The sequence below is a fragment of the Siniperca chuatsi genome, linkage group LG13, assembly GCF_020085105.1.
Source record: "Siniperca chuatsi isolate FFG_IHB_CAS linkage group LG13, ASM2008510v1, whole genome shotgun sequence".
Classification (NCBI taxonomy): Eukaryota; Metazoa; Chordata; class Actinopteri; order Centrarchiformes; family Sinipercidae; genus Siniperca; species Siniperca chuatsi.
This window is the reverse complement of record NC_058054.1, coordinates 29,058,168-29,077,429: the sequence shown is the minus strand read 5'-3', so window position 1 is coordinate 29,077,429 and position 19,262 is coordinate 29,058,168. Positions and strand designations below refer to the sequence as shown.

Sequence of the window (19,262 nt, the reverse complement as noted above, 5' to 3'; positions counted from 1 at the left end):
GGACGTTGAAAGTACTGCGTTTATCTCATTATTAGATTCAATTGGCTTTTCAGAGTGTACACAAACCCACTCACTGTTTTAACCACACCCTCAACCTTGTTCTGGTATATGGCATTGAAATTGAACATTTAATAGTCTTTCCACAGAATCCTTCTTTATCGGACCATTATTTAATAACTTTTAAACTGCTATTACTGGACTACACGCCATTAGGCAAAAATTCTTACTCTAGATGTCTATCTGATATTGCTGTGGCTAGATTCAAGGAAGCAATCCCATCTGCATTTAATTCAATGTTATGTCTCAATATAACAGAGGACTCCTATATTAATTTCAGCCCCTCCCAAATTGACCATCTAGTTGATAGCGCTGCAGGCTCACTGCGAACGACACTTGATTCTATCACTCAAAAAAGAAGATAATAAAACAAAGAAGGTTAGCTCCGTGGTATAACCCCCAAACCCGCAAATTAAAGCAAACATCACGAAAACTTGAAAGGGGCGTTCCAACAACCTGGATTTAGTCTGGCAAGATAGTCTTAAAACATATAGGAAAGCCCTCCGTAATGCCAGAGCAGCTTACTACTCATCATTAATAAAGGATAATAAGAACAACACCAGGTTTCTTTTCAGCACTGTAGCCAGGCTGACAGAGAGTCACAGCTGCATTGAGTCATGTATTCCTAATAGCTCTCAGTGGCAACGACTTCATGAGCTTCTTTAATGATAAATTTGAACTATTATAGAAAAAATTCATCATGTCCTGGCTTTAACCAGTGCCGACTTGTCTTCAAACACAGGAACCTTGGAAACAGCTGTACAGCCTGATGTGTGTTTTGGCTGCTTTGCTCCTGTCAACCTTCTTCAGCTCTCTTTGACGATTAATTCATCTAAGCCATCAACCTGTCTCTTAGACCCCATTCCAACTAGGCTGCTTAAAGACGTTTTACCCTTAGTTAGCACTTCTTTATATGGACATGATAAATCTGTTTTTATTAACAGGCTATGTACCACAATCCTTTAAAGTAGCTGTAATTAAACCGCTTCTTAAAAAGCCCACTCTTGATCCTGGGGTTTTAGCCAACTATAGACCTATATCTAACCTTCCCTTTCTCTCTAAGATCCTTGAGAAAGCAGTTGCCAATCACTTGTGTGACTTTCTAAATAACAATAGTTTATTTGAGGATTTTCAGTCAGGGTTTAGAGTGCATCATAGCACAGAGACAGCACTGGTGAAAATTACAAATGACCTTTTAATTGCATCAGACAATGGACTTGTCTCTGCACTTGTCTAGTTAGATCTTAGTGCTGCATTTGACACCATTGACCATCACATCCTACTACAGAGACTGGAACATGTAATTGGCATTAAAGGAACCGCACTAAGCTGGTTTATATTCTATCTATCAGATCAATGTTTAACAGCTTACTGAGAGTACTCCGTGCACGCCCAAGTTAGTCACGGAGTTCCACAAGGTTCTGTGCTTGGACTGATTCTATTCACCTGATATATGCGTCCTCTAGGCAATATTATTAGGAAGCACTCCATAAACTTTCATTGCTATGCAGATGATACCCAATTATATCTATCGATCAAGCCAGATGACACTAACCAGTTAACTAAACTTCAAGCATGCCTTAAGGACATAAAGACCTGGATGACCTGCAACTTTCTGACGTTAAACTCTGACAAGACTGAAGCTATTGTACTTGGTCCCAAACTCAGATATGTTATCTAAAGAGAGTTACTCTAGATGGCATTGCCCTAGCCTCCAGCAGCACCGTAAGGTTACTTCTAGGCTGGACTACTGCAATTCCTTATTATCCGGCTGCCCGAAGTCCCTCAAGACTCTCCAGTTGATCCAGAATGCTGCGGCACGTGTACTGACAAGAACTAAGAAAAGAGATCATATCTCTCCAATATTAGCTTCTCTGCACTGGCCCCCTATAAAATCCAGAATAGAATTTAAAATCCTTCTCCTCACCTACAAAGCTCTTAATGGTCTGGCACCATCGTATCTTAAAGATCTCATAATACCATATTATCCGACTAGAACACTGTACTCCCAGGATGCAGGGTTACTTGTGGTTCCTAGAGTCTCCAAAAGTAGAATGGGAGCCAGAGCCTGTCATAGTTTAAGGTTCTGTCACTTCCTGTTTTATTTTGTAGTGTGTTCCTTCCCTTGTGTGTCTTGTGGTTTTACTTCCTGTCTTTGTTTTCCCTCCAGTTTTGATTGTTGGCCCTTCCTTGATTGTTTGCACCTGTGTCTCATTGTTTCACCTCCCCTAGGGTATTTAGTCCGTGTCTCTCTCTTTGTTCAGTGTTGGATCATTGTTGTTACTACATGGTGTTGTTCCTGTCTAGTGAGTGTTCCTGACCTTTGTGGGTGTTGCCGTTTGGTGTACCATTTGTTGTACCTGGTTCCAGTGCCCAGTTCCTCTGCATTTTTACAGTGAATTCTGTTTTGGATTCTTTGTCTCCCGTGGACCTTGCTTGGATTCTGGATTTTTGTAATTTGCCTGCTCCCTAGCGAACTGTTTTGCCACCTTGGACTCACTTCCCTGCTTCCACCACTGCCAGCCGGTAACCTATCTGCCTCTTGCCTGTTTGTTTACCTGTCTGCCTGTAAACCACATCACCTTTAATAAACACTGTAGCCATCCGGCTACTTCACCCTGATGCCACTTCCTGGTCATCTGCTTTTGGGTCCACATGCCACTACACAGCACATACGACAGAGCCTTCAGTTATCAAGCTCCTCTCCTGTGGAATCAGATCCCAGTTTGTTGTTGCATTTTAGACGTTAAGACACGAAAGCTCCTCACCATGCATGGAGGGTTCCAACCCAAATCCAGCACCCTGAGACTGTGGACTAGTGAGTGTGAGTGCCACTATCCAGGAAGAAGCATCCAAGATCCACAAGTACATCAAAGTTAAGGCCCCAACAGATGACGTGCTCAGTGAATGTCTCAGGCAATGGGGAACAGAGGAAGAGGTGCTGGAGGAGGGACCATCATGGGAGGACAAACCCCTACATAGGATGTACCACCGGGACATAACTGAAGTGGCTGATATCAAGAAATCCTACCAATGGCTAGAGCGGGCCGGACTGAAGGACAACACAGAGGCACTCATCATGGCTGCACAGGAGCAGGCCCTGAGCACCAGAGCACACCCAAGGTGTAGGCTGTGCAAAGAGGCCCCTGAGACAATCCAGCACATAACTGGCTGGCATAGTGTACAGGAACATCTGCACGGAGTATGGACTGGAAACCCCAAGGTCAAAGTGGAAAACACCTCTAAAGGTGGTAGAGAATGACTGAGCCAAGATCCTGTGGGACTTCCAGATTCAGAATGATAATGGCAAACCAACCAGACATCATGGTGCAGCAGAGGAAAGCCGTTGTGGTTGACGTGGCAATACCAAGTGATGGCAACATCAGGAAAAAGGAACATGAGAAACTAGAGAAATACCAAGGGCTCAGAGAAGAGCTGGAGAAGGCTTGGAAGGTGAAGGCGACAGTGGTGCCCATGGTCATCGGAGCACTCGGGGCAGTGACCCCCAAACTGAAGGAGTGGCTACAGCAGATCTCTGGAAGAACACCAGAAATCTCGGTCCAGAAAAGCTCCCAGGCCTCTGGTAGAGGACCCGAGCTCGAAGGATGAGACCACCCACGGAGGGTGAAGGACGAAGTTCTTCGTGGTAATGACGATATGGATGCTACTGTACATCCATGTCTGTTACTGTCTACGGCCACAGCTTAATGGCAGTCAAAAGAGATGTGATGGAGTCCAACAGACAAACTTTCTTGCTCAAGTGTGGGAAATGTATCTTCAGAAGCAATTCACCCTGATGCAGGTGACTACCAAATTATCAGTTCCATTTGAGCTTACTTATGACTGTATAGGTGGTTGTAGAGGTAGACTGGGCCTTGGCAGCCATCTCTGTCAATTGTAATGAGAACTCACTCCCTCCCACCCTACTATAACTTACCCTCAAAAATCTTTCTCGTATAGCTTTTCTATTTCCTCGCTCTCCTCCTCCACGTCATCTCTCCTCTCCACAGTTCCCAGACATGCACACACACGCACTTATTCACTTATAAATGTACCCACTGTATTTTATACCTCTGTCACAACCCCTACTGTTTGTTGTCAGTAGCCTTAGCATATGTTGTACTGACTTAGTGATGTGATGAAATGTGTCTTGATGACATATCTGTTGTCTCGTTGCGTATGTGTTGTTCTGTTATTGTTCACCCATTGTATTGTCTGTCACCAATAAAAAATTAATAAATACTTTTTTTTTTTAAAGAAAATAGAGCCCACCAATTTTACATATGTGTAAACAGACTTACATGTATGTAATGAGTTGACATATCGTTAGATTTGAAAACACCCTTGGATTGAACACTGAAGGTCTGTTCTATGGACAAACATGGGTAGGAAGTCCTGAATTACTATGTTTCACTGGAAAGACATTGTACTCACAACACTGTCTAAAAATAAAACTTACCTGAATCAAGGGAGGAAGTGATTCACTTCAAATGATGTGAAGTCAGACATTATTGTACAAGGACCCAAATTAACAGGGGCTTAAAGAAGCAACATTTTTTTTCTACTAGCAGCAGGGTTCGCCGCCTTTCCTGTCTGTCTTCAGCTTTGCTATCCAATAAAGGGATAAACACCTCCCCCTTTATAAAATAACCAAATACTTGATTCTGACTATCTGGAGTAGAGTCATTCTGAATGGAAGTATGCCCACTACTTAAGACTACGTTAAGAGGATTGTACGTTCGGGTAGATGTTAGATGTTCCCTCCTACTTTGATGGCACATCAGCACAGTACATCTGAGTAAGTTTCCTGCAGGAAACTGTTTAGTGGGGGTGGCAAGAGTTACAGCTTCCAGTGACAAGTTTCAAAAAGAAAGATGTCATTTACAACCACAAATCGTAGGACTGCAACTAACGATTCTTCTTCACTTTTTTACTTTCAATTATTCTGGTGATTATTTTTTCAATGAATCTTTTGGTCTGAAAATTGTTAATAAAATACATTCAGTTTCAGTCCAACGTGACATCTTCAAATTGTTTGTTTTCTCTGACCAAACCAAAGCCAAACAAACCCTAAGATATTCAGTTTAAAATTATATTAACCAAAGACGTCCCAAAAAACAACATGACAGTCAAATCAGTTTTCTTTCTTTAAATTTAAATCTTGTATTTAGGCGTGATAATTACGTTATCGACTTATCATACGATATATGGATATGACCTCGACCATTTTTGCTGACCTCAGTATTGCCCGTTGTGTTTACATAAGAATGTCACCAACATGTTAGCCGACATGATGTCAGAATAAACAGCAGGGTTTTCCCTGCCGTTAGAAGACTTGGGGCGCAGCGCACTTTAAGCCGAATGAACAGAAAAAAAATAATATTTTCTGGTCGCACTGCTTCTGTTCTCTCGTCGTCTGTCCTCTTTGTAGGGTTTCACTGTGGGTGGGGCTCCGGCAGTTCCACCACACATACACACACAGTGTTACCAACTTAGTGACTTTGTCACTAGATGTAGCAACTTTTCAGACCCTCTTAGCGACTTTATTTCTAAAAAGCGACTAGCGACAAATTTAGCGACTTATTCAGACCATCAGGGAAAAGGCAAGAAATATATTCAAATTTTATATTATAAATGATTCCCATGCATGCTGCTCAGAGTAATCTCAGCGCCTGGTCTTGTCTCTCTGCTTGATGTAAACGGTTCCAGTTCAGTCATAAAAATTAAACAGGTTTAAAGAGCAACTAAACCCTAACCACTTTTTTTCAGCTGAAAACCAATGTATATGGGTATTTATTAGTGTTGGTGATAGATTCAGGTCCAAATCTTGACATTTTAGTGTAAAGTATTTGAATTCTACATATTTAGTAATAAATATACAGAGAAACTAGTAGAAACCTGGCTATTGCAATTGAATTTTGCTATTGGCTGATGACGTATATGGTGGCAGCTTTTGTTACCTGGCAGCTTTTGTTAATAAGAACCCACCCGTCCCCTTGTATAAAACCAACGTTTCCCAACTCTGCAGACTGTGGAGAGGAGTATTAGTGAAGAGTGGATTGAGCCAATTGCGTGGATTGAATATAGTGATGTGTAGTTATATTGTACTGTTAGCATAGATTATTTTAGTGTACATTTTAGTTAGTTGCGTGTTTATAGTATTTAGGTTAGTTAGCGATTTTAGACAGTTGTTAGGTTGTTATTTTTTAGTAGGTTAGTTGTGGGTTAGCTTTAGCTAACTTTTACAAAGCAACATGAATGTGCTTCTAGTGACTGTCAGAGCTCCAGTGGACTCTCTGCGTTTCAAGTACGGACACAGAGAGTCTGATAGTAGCTGTTCATGGCTGGTTAGCTCGGACTATCAGCTCTAAATGACTGCTACACTGAGCGGTGGTCAGTGTGTCACTCTGGTCGGTGTCTCTTTGGGAATGACACTTTTTTCTGAGAGTGAGATGAAACGTGTCAAGCTCTGTCAGTACAGAGTGGAGTCAGGACATGGTTAGCTTAGCTTAGCATAAAGATTAGAAGCAGGGGGAAACAGCTAGCCTGGCTCTGCCCAAGTGAAAAAAGATGTGCCAACACATACTAACACATTGTATCTTGTTTGTTTAATATGTATAAACCATCGTAGAAAAGGTTTCAATCGTAGTCATCTGGACACTGTTTTCTGAATCAAGACGTTTCGGCTCCCATCCGGAAGTCATTCTCAATTGTGAAAAATGGTCTGAGAACTCATCACTGTTAAGTACCTGATTAGCATATGATTGGCTTGACCATGGTGATAATACACTGTGATAGATCGTTGGCAGGTTGAATCTCAGACCACCATTTCTGTTCAAAGAGGGGTTTTCTTTTTTCACAAAAATGGCTTCTTTGACTCCTCTTTCAAACCAACTCTTCTCTCTTCACCTCACTTTCTTCAAATAAACAGTGACGTTTGAAGACCGTGAGGTGAAGAAGGCCTGATCTGATTACTGATTAATGGGCCAGCATGGAAACAAAAGAAGGGCAGTTTCAGGTGAAACTAGGCAGGTTAAACAGCAGAAACTCAGGAAGACTCCTTCCTGAGGGCAGGGCTTAAGTAACACAGAGTAGCTTTAATTTCTGAGTTCTCAGACCATTTTTCACAATTGAGAATGACTTCCAGATGGGAGCCGAAACGTCTTTATTTTAAAAACAGTGTCCAGATTACTACGATTGAAACCATTTCTATGATGGAACATTCCTGGACGAATGAGGGACTACACCGTTTTAATATGTATAAACAGAATGTAAAAATTACTATTTGTGGTTTTATGGGGAGTTACTTGCTGGAACTATTTTTAGCAAACAGCAGGGTGCAGTGAGTGTGTGCAGCCTAGTAAAGTCTTGTCTTGATAGTGAGGTTGCCATTTTTGGAACCATTGTACCTGTACAGAGACTAAAACCAAAGCCTGTGCTCACCGTCTGTATCTGGCAACCTGTCCTATAGCCAGAGACTCTGCACATAAGTACTGGGCGGATGAATAAATTGTTGTTCATCAAAAAATAATATCAGCACATAATGTAACTCATGTAACTCTCTCTAAAACCACAAACTTGTTATTTTTTCCATTTCTGTTTGTATACAGATTAAACAAACAAGATACAACCTGTTAATTAGTGAGCTTTAGAGGTGTTGGTGTATTACTGAACTTTGGAGAGAGCCAGGCTAGCTTTTTCCCCCTTGCCCAGTCGTTATGCTAAGCTAGGCTAACCACATCTTGACTCCATCTCTGTAGTCAAGATCTGTAACACATAGACATGAAATTGATATCAATCCTCTCATCTCACTCATTTCACAAGCAAATAAGCATATCTAGCAAAAAATCCTTTTGGGCAGCAACCGGATCGTAAGTCACATTATTAGAATCTTTAAACACTACACTCTCTACGATTCTATCTATTATGACTTTCAAAACCAACTGGCCCAGACTGGAGCTGACTTGGTCCACCTTGGTCAAATCAGTCATGATGCCCAAATCAAAACTATAACTAGTCCAACAATCAGAATGTGTTTCTGCTCCTTCAGTTATGAACATAACCACTGTAGTTCATGTGGAGTGGCTTCTGTGAAATAATAATTTAAAAAAAACATAGATGTCAATCAAAAGCACTGATCATAATGTTGTCCTAGAAACCCATGTTCAATTCTCAGCACAATTGGCAGTGTTGGAGGGTGGGAAGCTGGTGAGGGATCATGTCAAGAGGGAAAATCACAGAAAGAAGACAACCAAAGGCACTAATCAGAACAGGATCAGAGTGTCAAAACCTTATTGTTATTGTGAAGATATTTTTTTTTGTTCCCTGACTGAATGTAGGCTAAGATTTACTTATCAGTTCCACAGAGAGCTCCCAATATGCTATCCTATAATCAAAATACATCAGGAAGAGCAAGAATACATCATTCTCTGCACTGGAGATTAGCTATTTATACAACTGACACTTGAATGTAAATTTCTAGGAGGAGAGGCAAGAAAAGATAAGTTATGTGAGAAGTGGAGAAGAGGAACGGAGGTAAAGGAGCGGACGGAAACAAACTCTACAAGATTATATAGAGGGGATAAAAACCAGATGAGAGATTGATAGACATTGAACAACCCCCCCCCATCTTTTATCAGCACCTCCTGCTGCATTTTTCAAAGAGCCATATGTGCCATGCAGGCTGGGCTGATGCTGTGTGTGTAGGCGGAAGGAGAAATGAAAATAGGGCTGAGATCAAGTTATTTTGGGCTAAATGGAAGCTGGCGAACAAAAAGCCTTTGAGTCACCCTCTGAGGGTGGATACCAGCACCGGAAGCAGACAGGATACTCATTTAATGCAGCCCGATGGGCATTTTCTTCCATACCGGGGTGCACACACAATGGATTTACCTCAATATCAAATTCAGTAATGTACTAATTGTGTGTCTTTTACAAGAATGTGTTCATGAATGAATTCAGTATTATTTGTGAGAGGGCTATGACATTTTCTGTTTACAGTGCCACTAACCAGCTCAGCATTTTCTGTATCAAAAATGAATCAAATTACTATATATAAAGAATAAAGGGGTTGTCTGTAGGGTTGGGAGATATGATGATACATACCATGAGAAGATATATGTATTTGCAAACCATCAGAAATTTTGCAGAGGTAGCCATCCCTATAAATTCTCGGGTTCAGACTTATGGTTAATCAATCGATCAATGGAATGCCTCAATTTTTCAGGTATTTAATTTCTGGATTTCACAAATCAGACATTCCAGCGTGGTTTTAAAAATTGAATACACAGTTTCTCAATTGATTTTCCAGAAAGCTGACCTTCTCACAAAATATATGGATATTACAATATAAAATGGCACATACAGTAATAGATTTTATCCATATCACCCACTCCTAGTTACTCATAGTGACAACCACTGCCAGTCTGGTAATTGTGTGGTCAAGCATTTACAAGTAAATTACCACTCATTTGAAAGTCTTCTACTGATGGTGTGTTAATGTGCTGGTGAGAAGCTGTGGAGTCGTGAGTTGGCTGCTGAACGGTGTTGAGGTCTGCTGTGAGAAAATGAAACCCGGAAGACAAGAAGAAATTTGGCAGCTAACTGAATTCAACATCTGAATTCCACAACAGCAGCAGTTTTTTAAAGCTAAGTATACTGTATAATTATGCTCTTATAGTTCAATGCATCAATATATAACATATTATGGCAGACTTTTCAGTGCATCTATATACTATAACAATAATATGAGTTTCAGTGACCTAAAAACAGCTCTACTTTTATCCAAATAAAAAACAAGGTTTCTGATACACACACACACACACGCACACCAGATTAGAACACACCTCAGGGGCACCCTGATACAATATATTGATTTTTCTCTCGCTCCTTTTGATCTCTCTCTTCTGGCTTGATACTCTTCTCAAAACCATACCTCGATGGTTTTAGTCCTTTGTTATCTCATTGTCTTGTGTATCAGTGCTTGTCATTATCCAGTGAACAGTTTACATTCTGGCCAATGACGAGTTATGCACTGGATGGGACGATGTGGCGTTTCACCATCTCTTGCAGTCACAGAGTGGTTTACAGCCCATCCCAGGACGGTGTCACTTTCCCCTCCACCTTACTCTCCATTCCTCATCCCCATAGAGGAAATCTCGTCCTCATGGAGGTGGAAAGTGGATGGATGGGTCAAACACAGGACTTTCACCCAGAAGGCCACTGTTCGTGTCCCGCGTGAAACCAAAAGTCATTGTTGACTTATTTTAAGTTACGTACATAAGTTAACTTACGTCACGTTAACAACATTTTTGTTACCATGACGACAAAGGTTGTGAAAGTATAAGGAAGTGCTGTCCTCAGACGTGTATCAAGTGTTTTGGTTGCATCAGTTCATTTTGGATGCGAGATGAGGTGAAGCTGAGCTGCATGTTGCTAAAGAGGACTGTGTGAAGAGTTTTGAAGTGAACTGTATAGAGAAATGTGAGTTGCGATTGTAAAAAAACTGTAATGTTTCATGCAGTCCTGCTGAATAATATAACGTACTGCACAAACTGCTGCTGCTCTTTCTGCCAGCGCACACTGCTGTACAACAGCACTTTCATACTAGAGCTCTGGAAGTCTATAACGCTGCTAGTGGTGCGTAGAGGCACTTTCATATTGTGGACATTGCAGCCCACAATATGAAAGTGTTGGAAGTAACAAATAATATACTGATAACTTTGCTAGTCACAGCCTTATCAGTGGTGGCTCTAAACATGTAAACATTTTAATAAGGGTGGAGCTGGAGGAAAAGGGTCATGCTCTGGGGAGCACGAGCACCCTCTGTAATTAATGAGCAACTCTGTAGATGTTGATTTCCTTATCTAATAATGAGGCATCCGGGGTCCATGAATGCACAACAAATTTAATGAAAATCCTACTGTGTTCTAGATAACCTCTCTTTGGCCAAAGTGTTGGTCACGGCCAAATTCTTGCCCCCTGGTGTTTGATGGTTGGACGGACAGCCCAACTGACCACCTTTGCCATTGTTCAGCCCTGCCGGTTGCATAGTAAAAACTACAGTAAAACACAGTAACTTATCCTGCAATCTCTCTGAAATGTGGAGCTCCTCCAGCTCATATGCCCCGTCTATCTAATAATTCTTTTGTTGTGACTATAAATTCATTCAAATATTTTACAGATTTTTTCTTATCACACTGTTTGGGTTTGAATTGACTTTGTCACCTTCAGGGTTTCCCTCTCCAGTTGCAACATAACTCAAACATGGCCATGATGTGACCATCTGCTGGGAAGGAAAAACAAAAAAAACAGTCTAATGTGTGTGTGTGTGTGTGTGTCTTTTCCAGAGATTTTCTCTCGTTTCACTTGTCTCTCTTTCTGTCTCTCCTTGCCTTGCACATTACCAGAAAAGAGAAGGATGTGTCACCATGGTAACCACAGCAGTATGTGAAACAGACATGAGTGAACTGAAATTTAAAATGGAAAATAATCAGTATACCTCCTGCATTCAACATCATTTAGTACTGTCCTTCCAGTTAGACCCACATGGGAACACACACACACACACACACACACACACACACAGTACCACAGAAACCACTGTCTATAAACAGCAGAGGCAGGAGGCTTTTCCTAACGTAGACCGGATGTGTTTGAATATGAGCTATAATACTGATGCAGATGTTTTTTGTCTTATGTCATACAGCTGTCAGATACTGTAGACAGAAACACAACTTACTTTCCTCAACTTACAAAACGCGCTGATGGATGTCAGTTAAACTGAGACTCTGAAATGCCAATTAAACTTCACAAAGAGAAAGCAAAATGGTATTACCGGGAGCTGCTCACCACCACAAGCAATTTATTTTATATTTTTGCAGGTGTGAGTTCCCTCCCATTTCCTTTGTGCATTGCATTGTGGGACAATGTGTACATTTGTATGGGTTGGTCCCCTGAAAGCAGTTCGCTCTCTTTTGCATAGGTGCCCTGTGTACACAGGACAATAAAAGCAAAGGCAAAAATCCAACAGTTACCCAAAGGGTACAACTGAGAAATACATTAAAACAGCATTGAATAAAAACTAAATCATAACAAGCCAAGTTCACCTTAAAGATGTACACCTCACCAAGATCTAACCATTGAAGGTACAGTCTACTAGTCAATGGTGGACTCAATTACTATTGTAAAATCTGCCACAGAAATCAGGTGATCCAACTTTAACCCCTGCTGAATGGAGTGGAGCAAAACATTTAAAGGGCTCTTTAACGAGCTCTGTTTAGAATTTTGGACCCTCCAGAATGCAACACTCCTGCTAAAAGCAAGATAAATGGGCTGTTTTCCTAGAAGTGCTTTATAAATATATACTAAGAAGTGCAGGTCGCTTCTAACTGACAGAGAGGGCCAACCTACATACATGTACAAGTCACTATGATGAGCTCTACAGCCATCTTCTGACAGGAATCGCAGAGCGCTGAGATAAAAAACATCTAAAGAGTGACATGTCGATGCTGGAGCATGCATGTAAGGAATATCCACAGTACTAACAAGATTGTAGACTGACTCAATTGTTGCCTAACTGCACAAGAGAAACAGAAAATTCAGCTTTTGTTTGAGTATCTTTGTAAGCTCCTCAACATATAATTTGAAAGAGAGTATCATCAAGTAATACTGAGGAAATAAATGCATGCTTGAACTAGAGATGTGGTATAGTTTAATTGAAATGAATATGTTCTTTTTGTTATTCATCTGGTAAATTTAATACACCTCATGTCCATAATGTGAGCTATTAAAGACAGAACAAGACACAGTATCAGTGTGTTCTCCACATGGGGTCCTGATTAGTAGATGATGAAGTCATGTCATTTTTTAAAAGATTTAATCTGGCTTTTTTGTGCAGGCAAAATTATTTGTGAAGGGCCATATTTGGTCCATAGGCTGCTCTCGGCCGACCACTTCACCACGCTGCCAGAAACCACATCACCACTTGAATTTAGTTAAGCCAGTGCATGCTACACAGGGGACGAGCTGCTTCCACTTTCCCGGCGCCCGTCTCACCAAATTGTCAACATGCCAGCTGCCATTTACAACATACCATAATTTCCTCTGGAGTTAATTTTGACACGTCTCACTAATCAAAACAAACGCCGTACCTGTGACCCCTGCAGCGTGAGAGAGCCCTGTAGAACTCACAAATGAACCTAGAATTTGCAAGTGACATTTGTGACGTGATGCTGCCGCCATTTGCCATCTGGTGCAAGCACTGCTCGCATGTCACGTTTGTCATACAGGACTGTGATTCACTTCACTTTCAGTAATAGTGGGGGTAGTGATGAACCCCAACACTAGGCAATGTACAGGCAAGACCACACCCATAAACCAGCGTGCAGTCCAACACTTTACTGCCATCAACCTCAATCACTGTTCCAGCTATCATTGCAGCCAATCAGCATCCTTCTCTGCTGCTTGTATTATTTCACTGCGCGGTTATATACAAGGATTATAAACACCAATATTTCCTGAATCAGCCCCCCCTCAAACTGCCTGGACACTGAAGAGGCTTGCAGTTTCACAGTTCAATGTTTAATCAGATTGAACCCAATGAAAAACGAACAAGGCAGGGTCAATTCACAATTGGCAGTGGAGACGTCTCACCCCGTACTCACTGAAATGACTGGGGAAGGAATTCTGGTCTGACTGCACCTTCAGTTTGAGCACTTCACTGGATAAATCACTGCAGCTACTGTACACTCCCTCCCGCAGGATTCCTGTTTGACTCAGCCTGCCTAAGATTTCTCGGGTTTTTTTCTTGACACTGAGATTTTTGCATCCACAAATACCATCACTGCATGAAAAACTCCCCAGATAACCTTGGGACATAACAAACCCACCCAACCTTCAACTGAGATAGACTTGCTGTGAATGGATCTGAGTAAGCCGTTGTGCTTTTCTCTTTTACTGTTAATTCCTTTTAAATGCGCTTATGCAGAAGATCAACTGGTACTTGATTATGATTGTTAGAAGAACAAATACTACATCCATCATTGATCTTTTGTGTGTGCCTTGTGTCAGACTGAATGGAGGACAGAATGTCTGCCGTTAAGTCGTTGTAACCGGCTGTAGTTGAGGACTGTTTGTGCTGAGTGAATCCTCTTCAGCTGCTCTCAGATATTTATATCACTGCGTCTCTCACAAGGTCTGAACATGGAGTGTGCACGACATTATGAATGCTGGTGTTTTACATGAGAAGCAATGGTTGCTTAGTGCTTTCACTTGTTAGATGCAGCTCACATGAAGGAGAGGAGATTGGTTACAGCTGCATTATGCAACTTTTCTATTAAAAATACACTGAGCCTCAATCAGTGGCTCTTAATCTGAGTCTTCAGGTCCCAGTGCCATACTGGTCAATCTAGTTGTCTACTCAGGAACTGGTTTCTCTTAGCTGCAGTTAATTCACCTGCAGGAGTATAGAACCAGGGGCTGCATAGACAAAACCCCCCCTAATTGGGATCATGTGGATTTTTCAATTTCATTGTCAGTAGGTTGGTAGAAAATCTTCACGTAAGAATTGACAACTTGAAAATTAACCCAGCACTTCAAAAACATGTCGTTCCTTGCCCACTGTGTCAAAAAGACATGAATCTTGAAGCCATTTAGTTTTCTTTCTACATCCACACTAGTGGATCTGCGGCACTGATGTTTAGCAGGTATAATGTTTACCCTGTTCACCATCTTAGTTTAGTGTGTTTGCATGCTAACATTTGCTGATTAGCACTAAACACAAAAGTTGTGTCCCAAATCCAAACTGCATACTGGTTCTAAGCAGCTTTTTAGTACATCGAGTGTTCACACAAGAAAAGTGACAAGTGTCGATTTTTGAGTGTGTTGTTGATGCACACTATTCTCCCACAATAGTGCACATAGGAAATGGAGGAGCTACTCACCGCTGAGAAAAAGACAAAGAAAAGACAAATTGTGGTTGGTGGTGCCATTCCAGTGACATTTCAAAATCGCTCTTGGATTAACATCCAACATCACACATTGTATCATTTGCTTTTGGTATAAAAGGGTAAAGTATGTTGATATTTTTGTATAACAACTGCAAAAACAGTATACTATGACATACTAGAATTAGTATGTATTTGTATTGCTTCTGTATTGTCATGGTTAACTGACCCTGGCCTTTTGCCTACTCTGCCAAGCATGTGGGGAGGTTCCGACTGTCTAGGCAGAAAGATTATAAACCTTTGGGTGTCTCAATTTCTTGATATGCTGGATGGAGACTGTATTCTGTGGTTCAGACTAGATAGCTAAGAAGAGCCACACACGCCCCTCTTTATGACCTTCTTGGGTATAACTAGACATTGTTGCAAAGATTGTTTGTCATGCTAACTCCATGTCACCACTGTTGTGTGAGGTCGGTTTCCAGGTACCAGTTATTGTAAATAAATACATTCATTGTAAGACAACAGAGACTAATGAGTGTTTTTTATTCACCAAAATAGAGATTGACCTGAAAGTACAATTTGATTCAGCAGCAACACAAAGTTAAGTAAAGTTATCTGACTAACCTTGTCGCATGTAGAGAGATTATCAGACAAAGTAGTAGTAGGAAAGATAAGGAGTGACAGGTAGAATTGTGTCATGAGCTTTTCTCAAATGCCAAACCAGTTAAGTTTTCTAAGAAAGTGCAGTTGTTGCTGGGCGTTTTGCAGAATGCCATGGTGTTATCATTAAATATCAACTGAATGTTCATGTACTATATGTTTTCAGCTATCTCTGAATTCTGTAAGAACACGGTGTTAATGCTGGGGGATTAGTTTGCCCCTCGAGCTGCCTGGATTCTTAGAGAGCTCCCTCCCAGAGAGGAGCCTTTACTGCCAAATCTAGCTGCAGAGCAGTTAGCTGTAAACATTTAATTCCTTGACGTAAGTATTTCTGACTGAACTCTACTTCTGTACTGAAGAAAGTCGTGAGGATTTTATCCAGCTGGATAGATTTTATGAAGATACAAAACAGCCATTAAAATACCATAGAGAGAGGGAGAGGGAGAGACTAAGCACTGCTGGAGGCTATCAACAACTCCCTCCCTTTTCTCCCATCAGCCCATCCATACGACCCCCAATCAACTAGAGATGTACGTCAGAATCTGCGTGGAAAGGATTTTTTTCCTCTTTCTTTTCGCCCACTGACTGTTATGATTCAACTCAGCCTTTAGAGCAGGGTTGAGAAGAGAAGAGCGTGGGCTTAACCTGCTTCTCTCTCTCTCTCTCTCTCTCTCTCTCTCTCAGTACCTGCTTCCCTTCTGCACAGAGCTGCAGAGCTGCTCTCTTTTACTCAGAAATTAAATCCTAGGTTTGTGCATGCCTGTGAAGCCTACAATATTCAGACAGATAGAAAGGAACAGCTCAGTGGTGGGATGTGTGAAAGAGGTGGGGACCAAAACGACCAGCTGACTGTGAAAGAAGCGTGAATCATATCTCTAACACCTATCTTCTCCTGTCATATTCCCCATAAACTATGGTCGACGGATTACTTTAGACTGCATGCCTTAGGGTTATTTTTACAGCGTTTCTGAATCAATAGATGATTCAGACAGAAACAAGTTATCTGTCTCAGATAAATTAAGGGGTTAACCATGACTTAAGTCTTGAATCCACAGCCAACCAGGGTAGACAGTCAAGTTCGGCTAACTGTAGCTTAGGGTTGGTGCACATGTCTGTGTTTTTGTCTCAGAGGACTAATTGTAAGCCAGCACTGGCCCATGTACGGACTTGGTGAAAAACTTGAAGACACTGAAGCTGTTCTTCAACATCCTACTAACCACACTGCATGTTGGCTTTTACTTTCATATGGCTACTTGACTTAGAAGAACTTAGCCTGCCTGCCTGACTGGCTTGGTCCATCAGTGGCCTAAGTCAGGAAAGGCTGGTCTAGCAGACTCCTGATGATTCACAGTGCCCTCGCAAGTAGCTAGCCAAAATGGATTGGTCCAGAAGTGGTTATATGTTGCATGGTTACATTCTAGCTAACTCATCAAGGAAGTCCAGCATATGTACATTTTGCAGTTATACTGTGAGAATGATCATTTTCAGAGATGAGATTACTTTTGGTGGCAGGTAGATATCACCCTGTTGGCTCTGATTTAAGACAGCAACCCCAATAATCCCATAAAAGTAGAATGCAAATCTGACAGCGTTTTTCAGACTGTGATTTTGTCTTTTTGAGCTTCTCATCATCTGTGACAGCAGAAGTTCTTGGCTGTTTGACAGATGATTCAGTCCACGGTCCATTTCTGCACTGAAGACGCGCTTTGGACTTATTTTCACTCGTCGTGAATTTATTTCCCTTTGTGGCAGCAAGGCACGTTACACGAGCCTTCAGAAACTCCTGTAGGCTAAACTGGGCTAACACAACTTTTTCAAATGTAATCCAGAAATTAATATTGTCTTATATTCAGGCCAATACTGTACTTGATCAAAAATCTATTCTCTTAGAGACACTAAGTGAGTGATGTGTTTAATAGATATTTCTGATTTGTGTGGACCATAGGTACTGTAACATCAAGAGCACTTATTATGATTATTATTATTATCATTATTATTATCATTAGTTCATGGCTGAACTAATAACGAAAAAGAGTAATTGACACAAACTCAAACATCAATATTAAAAAAACATACAAGGAAAAAGATGCTAAAGCACTCTGAAATCCAAGTGATCTCTGGGTTTGAATTGTATTCCTTTTTGTTATTCCTATTATTATTACTTTGTTAATATTACCACTACCATTACATTATTACTATTTTAAAATTCTAGGTGGAATTTGCATTGTGATTCTCTCTCTCTCTAATTTCTGTTATGATGTGGCACTATATAAATAAAACTGAATTGAATTGAATAACTGAGTGAGCTCCATCGCGTCACTGTGATTTTAATCACCTAATCAACACCTTCTCTGCTACGGGCTGCTGGAGAGCTCGCTGGAAACACTCTTACACTTGGTATTCCCACATGAATCTGGCGTCTATGGGAAAGCCAAGAGACTTGTCAAAATGAATCAAGAAGTTGCTTCCTCCTGATGTGCAGAGTTACTTGTAGAGGGTAATGTTCATGTGACACAGGCAATATGGACGTGAATCTTTTTCCTTAGATTATTATACACCACTTGCTGTGGCGTGAGACACCAGAGAAGCCAAAACTCCAGCCTGCATACAGATGACAGATTTATCTCTGTATCACAAACAGTCAGTTGTGGCATAATACTGATTTAGTTGGTTTTAGGTCTGTGCACCCCCCCCAATCAAACATGATGGAGAAGAAGATGAAAATAAGAAACTAAATACAAGTTTGTTTTCTGGTTTCGAGACAGAGTCGAATGTGGGTAGTTTTGAAGAGTATTGTGTATGGATTAAGCACAAACTTCATGAAGGTAGCGAAAATTAAATTAAATGTTGTAAAATATGAGATTTAGATAGTGTGGTCAGGTCCATGCTCACTCACCTCCTTTATATCCCCATCATTGTTGAGTTGTCGCTAACTGGAAGGGATTGACATTTCTGTATAACTGGTCCCTCATTAACTCCAGCTGTCTAGGAAAATACACATACACAGACAGACACACAGTTACTACAGAAGTCACATATACGTGAAATATTTGTTCTCAGCAGATCCTATGAGCTGCATCCAGTCCCCTTCCTCTCGCACAGACCTCTGTCTGGTACAGACTCTGACACAAATAATGTAAGCAATCAAAACCTTAAAATGACGAGATGCATGGGCGCTGAGGAAAGATTTAGACTGGTAAAACTGACTTCATGTATTAGGGTTGTTGCTAATATTAGCATGTCTCACGTTGCATTTTGTGTGCCTAAATTGCCACGGTGGAATGTTTTTAATACTTAAGTACTGTCATCTGCATTTGTTTGCAATACTTTTCTATTCTCTAACAGTAGCTCCTGATGCTGTGCGTGACAATTAACCACGCTCATAATAGTCCTGGGTGAGTATAACCCTGGCTTATCTGTACCATGTCCGCTACTGTCTCTATTTAATCCTGGGCTAATACTAAAACCTAGGTAGTCTGGGGTGGAGCTGTCCAGCCTGCTGTGGTACTGTTCACGCTCAGCAGCTCACTTTCCTTCTACATTAAATGCAATTGGAATGGATTACATTATATTTAACTCTTAGTGTTGAAAGAGAGATGA

At 41.0% G+C, this 19,262-nt stretch overlaps 1 protein-coding gene across 14 annotated transcripts in view; it reads right to left on the bottom strand.

Moving 5' to 3' along the window:
• The window catches only part of LOC122886730 (disks large-associated protein 1-like), a 185,780-nt gene that overhangs the window by 116,112 nt on the left and 50,406 nt on the right, over positions 1 to 19,262 (bottom strand). For 10 of the 14 annotated variants that reach the window (XM_044219266.1, XM_044219267.1, XM_044219272.1 and 7 more), the window contains exon 2: positions 18,559 to 18,647. The exons of 3 other annotated variants lie outside the window; for them this stretch is intronic. The gene's annotated coding sequence lies outside the window, so the exon portion shown is untranslated. The remainder of the gene's footprint in view (positions 1 to 18,558; positions 18,648 to 19,262) is intronic. One more of the 14 variants, XM_044219262.1, reaches the window with a different exon arrangement.